This window comes from Eurosta solidaginis, chromosome 3, assembly GCF_040869045.1.
Source record: "Eurosta solidaginis isolate ZX-2024a chromosome 3, ASM4086904v1, whole genome shotgun sequence".
In the NCBI taxonomy this organism is placed as follows: Eukaryota; Metazoa; Arthropoda; class Insecta; order Diptera; family Tephritidae; genus Eurosta; species Eurosta solidaginis.
The window spans coordinates 195367468-195375624 of NC_090321.1; positions in this window are offsets into that span (position 1 = coordinate 195367468).

The window sequence follows — 8157 nt, forward strand, 5'->3', positions numbered from 1 at the left end:
ATGTTGCATGTTGACGTAATTTACTTATATACTGTAAAGATATTATATTTTTTGTTAAAATTTTACTTAAAAAATTTTTTTGTTTTAAAAGTGGGCGTGGCCCTTCTCCGATTTTGCTAATTTTTATTAAGCGTACATGTAGTAATAGGAGTAACGTTTCTGCCAAATTTCATCATGATATCTTCAACCACTGCCAAATTACAGCTTGCAAAAATTTTAAAATACCTTCTTTTAAAAGTGGGCGGTGCCACGCCCATTGTCCAAAATTTTACTAGTTTTCTATTCTGCGTCATAAGTTCAACTCATCCACCAAGTTTCGTCGCTTTAGCTGTCTTTTGTAATGAATTATCGCACTTTTCCGGTTTTTCGAAATTTTCGATATCGAAAAAGTGGGCATGGTTATAGTCCGATATCGTTCATTTTAAATAGCGATCTGAGATGAGTGCTCAGGAATCTGCATACCAAATTTCATCAAGATACCTCAAAAGTTACTCAAGTTATCGTGGTAACGGACGGACGGAAGGACGGACGGACATGGCTCAATCAAATCTTTTTTCGATCCTTATTATTTTGATATATGGAAGTCTATATCTATCTCGATTCCTTTATATATGTAAAACCAACCGTTATCCAATCAAACTTGATATACTCTGTGAGTTCTGCTCAACTGAGTATAAAAATAGTACCTACTATTACAAGTAGAATAAATAAGTTAAAACATGCGGAATAAAAAATCTAACATATGAATTAAAAACACATTTACCTAGCCTAAAAGGAAATGTAAATAAATTTGATTAAGGCTAAAGAAGTGAACAAGTATTTAGGTTAGAAGGGAATATTGCTTTTTAATCCAAAAATACATCGAACTGCTCACAATTTTTATACAACTTTAGATATGCGTGGGTAGCTTCGTTGACGTTGTAGATGGGTTTTAGGGTATGTATACTATTCAGTAGACAGGGAGTATATTAAAAAAAAATTGGAATATTTTGATAAATCGACTTTTGGCCAGATAAATTGATGAGATACCCCACCGTGTGTCGACCTTTCATTTAAGAAAAAGAAATATTAACTCAGTTTTTACTCGCTGTACGTTCTCCAGGAGGCAAAATGTGATCTAAGATGCTTTTAGAAAATTGAAACTAAGAATAAAGTTCTAAAGGCACTGATTAGCTAACCTGATGGCAATGCAAATGTAATGAATAATTTGCTAAGTTACGCGTGAACCCGATTACGGAAGAGTTAATATAAGTTTCCTGTTTTATTAAATCTCAAACAGTTACACGCAAACATATCTGTACCACCTGGAAACAAGGGTACTGGTGCGTATACGTAACGTTTTTTATTATTATTTAGTACAAACACACAGATTTAAACATACATTTGACGCTAATATAAGCGAGTTAATATGCAAGTCGTGCAACCGATCCGCCATTGCCTGATGTAAAATGGTAATGACATACAATTCAGAACCCGGTGTATTTTTAAATTAAAGAAGATATTTTATGTAAAAAAAGGAATCGCGTATAATTGTTTAAGTAATTTCCAGATGAGCTAGAAGCCAGGAAAGTATTTCAGATTTTTATGAAAGTAAAAAATACAAAAAAAAAAAAAAAAAAAAAATTCCGCGAGGTGGCGCACTCATTTATATACTGAGAAATCAATCTTGAGCTATTACGAGCAGCCGACTAGAATAAAAGGCTAGCGGGGAACTCTACCGAAACACGTCATCCCAAATTGCGACTGCAAGCGGTTGTATATATCTGATGAACGGCTCTGCGTGCAAACATTTAACAAACACCAAAACTCGCATAGCGGGATGTATGCTGGGCTACATAAAACCACACTCTATAGAAAGTTACAGCAAAACCTTAAATAATAATACAATCGTTATTGATTCGGCCTTTTGAAAACTTTTAAGATCTATTATTTCAGCACATGCACCTGGAATGCTCGGTTTCTTGATGAGGATGGTAACTCTGTTTGGTTAGTTAATGTGCTCATGCTCATGCTCATGCCATCCAAGAGGTGCAACGGATGGGACAAAAAATAAGTTTATTGTCTTACTTTGCTGTGATAATTACTGAAATACAGGCAGATAAGTGCAGTTTCATCAAACTACTAGCTGCCTCCCCAAGGAACCATATTGCAATTGAAGGACGGCATTCCACTTCGACTCGGATCACTAACCCTAGCGGGTTAGGGGGCTTAGTATATACCCGCGGTAAGTATTTCTGTCGTAAGAGGCAACTAAAATACCAAATTCATTCAAGGGGTTGTGTAGCGCAACCCTCTCAAAGGGGTTGCCAGCGCAATATAGCAATATATAGCTTCTCCAACACAATTGTCAACCTCACTTACCAGTGTCGAATCCTGTTTCATTAACAGCCGAGGCTCTGGCGACCCCGAACTCCCGATGGATGTAGAGGGTGGGAGGGCGTGATGGCCTAGAAGGTTTCATGTGGTCATACCAAATCGTTCCCGAGATGGTCGGGCTAGTACCTTTATGGTGCTTGTTACTGGAATGCACCGAATCTGCATCCGGAAAAGGACTATCAACATCGATAACACTCCCCAAAGCATTCCGGTAGTATCCTTATCGCAGCAACAACAACAACAAGAACAACTCGGATCACTGTTTTTTCGCGGCCTAAATCCAAGGACTTCTGGGCTCAGCTAAAATCTAACAAACACAAACAAAAGGTAATGCTGCCGTCATAAAACCGCAAAAGCAACAGATTTTAACAGATTTTTCACCTACAACTTGTCCTTTGCGAGCACAAATCAACCCGGGAAATGTAGGATTGGTGGAACTACATCTTTAGAGTACTTCGTATGGCATAGTGATATTAAATTTTTAATGGTGCTATTTTTCAGAGGCGTCGGAGAACCTCTTTATCGCTGCAGGATCGAATGGTGAGCTGAAAGAGGAAAGGAGCCGTATTTTTAGAAACGAAAAGAAGTAGAGACAGTAAGATATAACTGCAAAGAGCTTGAGCTACTGGTCCGAACGAATAGTGTCCGCTAATTTCATACTGATCATGATAATGAGCGTTTCATATTCTACACATCTCAACCCTTCGATAAACGTATGCCCATGGATATTGCTGAGATCTATTCTCGCCACAGTAAAATACTGCTTTGTTACTTTTTTCATCTACTTGAGACTAAACGGTGCCTCATCCTTATCTTTCTTTATGATGATCACGTTGATGGTCGGCGGTCGTTGACCATGCAGAAGTGCCTGCCATTCCAATACGGGAAAGTCAGATAACCTGGGCTATAGGGTCGTTCAAGCCCTATAAGTCTCCTGGCCCGGATGGAATCATTCCTCCGCACCTGCAAAAGTCTTTAGGGATTTCTTGCCGCTGGTTGGCCATCAACTACACTAACTGCCTCAAGCTTAACTATATCCCAAAGACTTGGCACACGGTTGGGGTTGTCTTTATTCCGAAGGCCGGAAAAAGCTCTCATGTATCACCTAAGGATTTCAGGCCAATAAGTCTCTCGTCATTTCTTCTTAAGAAGTTTGAGCGGTTGATTGACCTTTACCTACGGGAAAGGACACCTCGGAGGTTACTGTCGGAATTGTCGCAGCGGGGTGGGGAGTGGCCATAATTAAAAGGAAGGTGCGCAGGTGAAAGACACTTTTTATGAACAATTAGAACGTACATACGAGCGCTGCCCCCGTCATGATATAAAAATCGTGCTTGGCGACTTTAACGCCAGGGTGGGCAAAGAAGGTGTTTTGGCCCTACAGTCGGAAAGTTCAGCCTACACAATGAAACTTCTCCTAACGGACTGAGGTTGATTGGCTTTGCCGGTGCTCGAAACATGGTCATCAGCACGAGGTTCTTGCATAAAAAGATACACCAAGCTACATGGCTGCCTCCTGATCGAAATACTCGGAATCAGATCGATCACGTTGTGACAGACGGACGGCATGCCTCCCGTGTTTTAGATGTGCGCACGATCCGAGGACCTAACATCGACTCGGACCATTATCTCATTGAAGCCAAAATACGCACCCGCCTCAACGCGGCTAAAACCAAGGAACAAAAAAACACAAGAAAAGCTAGACGTCGAAAAGCTTCAATCACAACAGACTGCCAATGATTTCGCAACCCGACTCTCGCACCTGCTCTCTGAGAGCACAACTCATCCTGAAGGAATACAGGAGCAGTGGGAGCATATCTCCAAAGCACTTCGTACTGCCGCCGAGGAAAAAATTGGTTACCGGTGGCCACGAAAAAACAACTGGTACGATGAAGAATTCCGCGTTGCAACCGAAAGAAAAGACGCTGCCTACAGGGCTACGTTAAAAGCGAGTGCAACAAGAGGAGTGTGTGAACGCTATCGTGAGTTGAAAAGGGAAGCTAGACGCCTTTTCAGGAAGAAAAAAGCAGAAGCAGAAAGGCGTAAGAGCGAGGAGCTTGAGCTGCTAGCCACCAGGAATAACGCCCGAAAATTTTACCAAAAAATACGGCGACAGAGGGAAGGTTTTAATACCGGGGCAAACTCCTGTAGGAACAAAAACGGCGACCTTGTAACTGATGTCCAGAGAGTGCTTAGATTATGGAGGGAACACTTCCCTGCTCTCCTAAATGGAGGCAGTGATTCACCGCGCAGAGAAGACGAACCCGATCCCGCAATCGATGATGATGGAATATATGTCCCGCCGCCCGATTATGACGAAGTTAGAATAGCAATAACCAGATTGAAAAACAACAAGGACGTGGGCCGTGATGGATTGCCTGCGGAGCTATTCAAGTACGGCGGCGAGGAGTTGGTAAGGCGCATGCAGCAGCTTCTTAGCAAACTATGAGCGGACAAGTGCATGCCAGACGATTAGAATCTAAGTGTTCTTTGCCCAGTCCACAAGAAGGGGGATACTGCAAAATGCACCAACTATCGTGGAATCAGCCTTCTTAATATCGCATATAAGGTCCTTTCAAGTGTATTGTGCTAAAGATTGAAGCCCAACGTGAACCGGTTGATTGGACCATATCAGTGCGGCTTCAGACCTGGCAAATCTACCATCGACCAGATTTTCGCAATGCGCCAAATCTTGGAAAAAACCCGTGAAAAGAGAATCGACACACATCACCTTTTCGTCGACTTTAAAGCCGCCTTCGACAGCACGAATAGAAGCTGCCTATATGCCGCTATGTCTGAATTTGGTTTCCCCACAAAACTTATAAGGCTATGCAAAATGACGTTGAGCAACACCATCAGCTCAGTCGGAATTGGGAAGGACCTCTCCGAACCGTTCGAAACTAAACGAAGTTTCACACAGAAATTATACTTGCTGCAGAAGTTAACCGCTCTGGCATAATATTCTAGAAAAGTGTGCAATTACTGGCGTATGCTGATGACATTGATATCATCGGCCTAAACACCCACGCTGTTAGTTCTGCTTACTCCAAACTGGAAAAAGAAGCGGTAAAGATGGGTTTGATGGTAAATAAGGACAAAACGAAGTACCTGCTGTCATCGAGCAAAGAGTCAGCGCATAGGCGCCTTGGCAACCACGCTACTGTTGGCAGCCATAATTTCGAAATAGTAAAAGACTTCGTTTATTTGGAAACCAGCATCAACACTAGCAAAGAATCAATCTTGCCAGTAAATGCCACTTTGGATTAGGTAGGCAATCGAAAAGTAAAATCATCTCTCGGCGAACGAAAATCATACTCTACAAGTCACTTATCGTACCCGTCCTGCTATATGGGGCAGAAGCATGACAACAGCAGATGAAGCGGCTTTGGGAGTGTTCGAGAGAAAAGTTCTTCGAAAGATTTATGGACCTCTACGCGTTGGCGATGGCGAGTACCGAAGAAGATTTAATGATGAGCTGTACGAGCTTTACGCAGACATCAACATAGTCCAGCGAATTAAAACGCAGCGGCTGTGCTGGCTAGGCCATGTTATGCGAATGAAAGATGATACTCCGGCCAAGAAAGTGTTTCAATCGGAACCCGCCTATGGAAGCAGAGGTAGAGGGCGGCCCCACTCCGTTGGAAGGACCAGGTGGAAAACAATTTAAAGTCCCCTGCTGTGACCAATTGGCGCCGACGGTTGGCGGAGCGAAGGAGCGACTGGCGCGCCTTGTTGGACGGCCATAACCGTTTAGATGGTTTAGCGCCAATTAAGTAAGTAAGTAAGCGCAGGGGCACGCTACTGGGGGTGTCCTATTTCCTCTGGAGGCCCAATGTGAAATATAGGGCCAGGAAGGTCGCTGTTGCCTTGTACTGCTGCAGGGGGGCTATAGGAAAGGATGGAGAATCTCGCCAGGAGTAGTACACTGGCTTGATGAGATGGTGGTCAAACCGATGCTGGTCTGGTGGAAAGCACTAGATATGGCGAGCACCTTCTAAATGTTAGTGCAACAGACGGCGCTGATCGGTATCAGTGGCGCTCTCAGAACAACACCATCCTTGGCACTGAACGTCATGCTGAACATATATCCAGTAGATATTGCGGGAAAGGCAGCCGCGGCAAGGTCGTTGGTCAGGCTTCGTCATATGGGATATGGGCTTTCTGACTTCGGACACTCTAGCCTTCTTACCAGTTTCGACTTTATCCCAGACAGAACGGACTATTGCATGCCGATAACTGCTCCCTATACAACCTTCACCCCAGTCATTTCACCGAGAGAGGAGTGTGAAAAAGGAATTATCTGGGGCATGGGACCGGTTAACTTGTTCATGGAAGGGTCGAAGCTGGACGGAAAGGTTGGTTGGGGGGGGGGGGGGGGGGGTATGTCAAGAGCTAAATGTAAGCCGAAAGTTGAAGTTGGCAGATCACTGCAGTGTATTCCAAGCAAAAGTTGCTGCAATTAAGGATGCGGTGGATGAAATGCTATCCAGTGCTACTACGGTTAGGGAATTTAACATCTACTCTGAAAGTCAAGCGGCTATCAGGGCCTTGAGCTCAACTACAATGCGATCGGGATATCACTATCAATTAAGACAGATAGTGACATCCCGGGTAACTGCCACGCGGATCTCTTAGCCCGCATCGGTACAACGTAACCGGTTGAAGATTCCTGTAGGGATTTTGGTATTCCGCTGGCCACCTGCGGATTGCTCCTCCATAGCTGGGCCTCGAGTCAGCTCAGCAAACGTTGGGCGAACACCACGTCTTGCAGAGTAGAGAGATCTTTATGGCCGAAAGTGGATGGCAGGAGGTCTGCTGAAATTATTGAGTTCACTGAGGCTCACCTATCAATGGTCATTGGCGTTCTGACAGGGCACTGCCCCATGGGTATCCATGCGGTACATCTCAATATACTGGAAACTCCATCCTGCTGCAGCTGTATGAAGGATGATGAGATGGAATCACCAAATCACTTTATGCTTGATTGCCCAGCTTTTGCCAGAACTAGGCGAAAGTATTTCGGTCGCGACTCACTTGGATCTCCCGAGGATTTATCCAAAGTTGAGATCGGTATCATTCGGAGCTTTATCGTTGCTACCCAATGATTCTCTAAGTAGCTAGATCTAAGTCACCGGTTTTTTTGGTGTATGTGGTATCACAACGGACTTTCGTGTTGTCCAAGTGAGCTACCCTTATCAGGGCAGCTACCACCTAATCTAACCTATGACCACGTTGAACCTTCATGGTCATCCCGACCCCAATCCCTAGTTCTATGATGAACTTCGGGGTGTTAGAGTCCCGTTTGCTAAATATATGTATGATATATTCATATCTGTGGCGAGATTTCCCTCGAGAATGTGATTTTGGGGAAGCTGTGAAGCTACAAACCTTTGTATTGCGCCTAACGAGCCTTTGGTAAAGGTGAGAGAGCTCTCTTCCATTTGCTGTCTCTTTACATTCCCCAACTTATTAATTTTCTCTTTCCATGTGTTAACTGGCTCTATGTTTGCCTCTGGATAAAGATCCCACTTCCGGAAGAAAAGGCTGGGAAGAGAATTACAAGGTATAATCGAATCAGCTGTCGCTTTATCTGTGCTAATGTGGAATTGTTCCAATTTTGCCTAAACATTTAATGAAATAAAAAATTGCTTGCAAAAAATATGCGTCAATGCATATAAAAGCAAATGGACAATCCCCACATTGCCATTACAATCAACTACCATGGTTAGTTTATGTTGCTCCTATTTAGAACAATTTTGATTAATATCAAAATTACAGCTT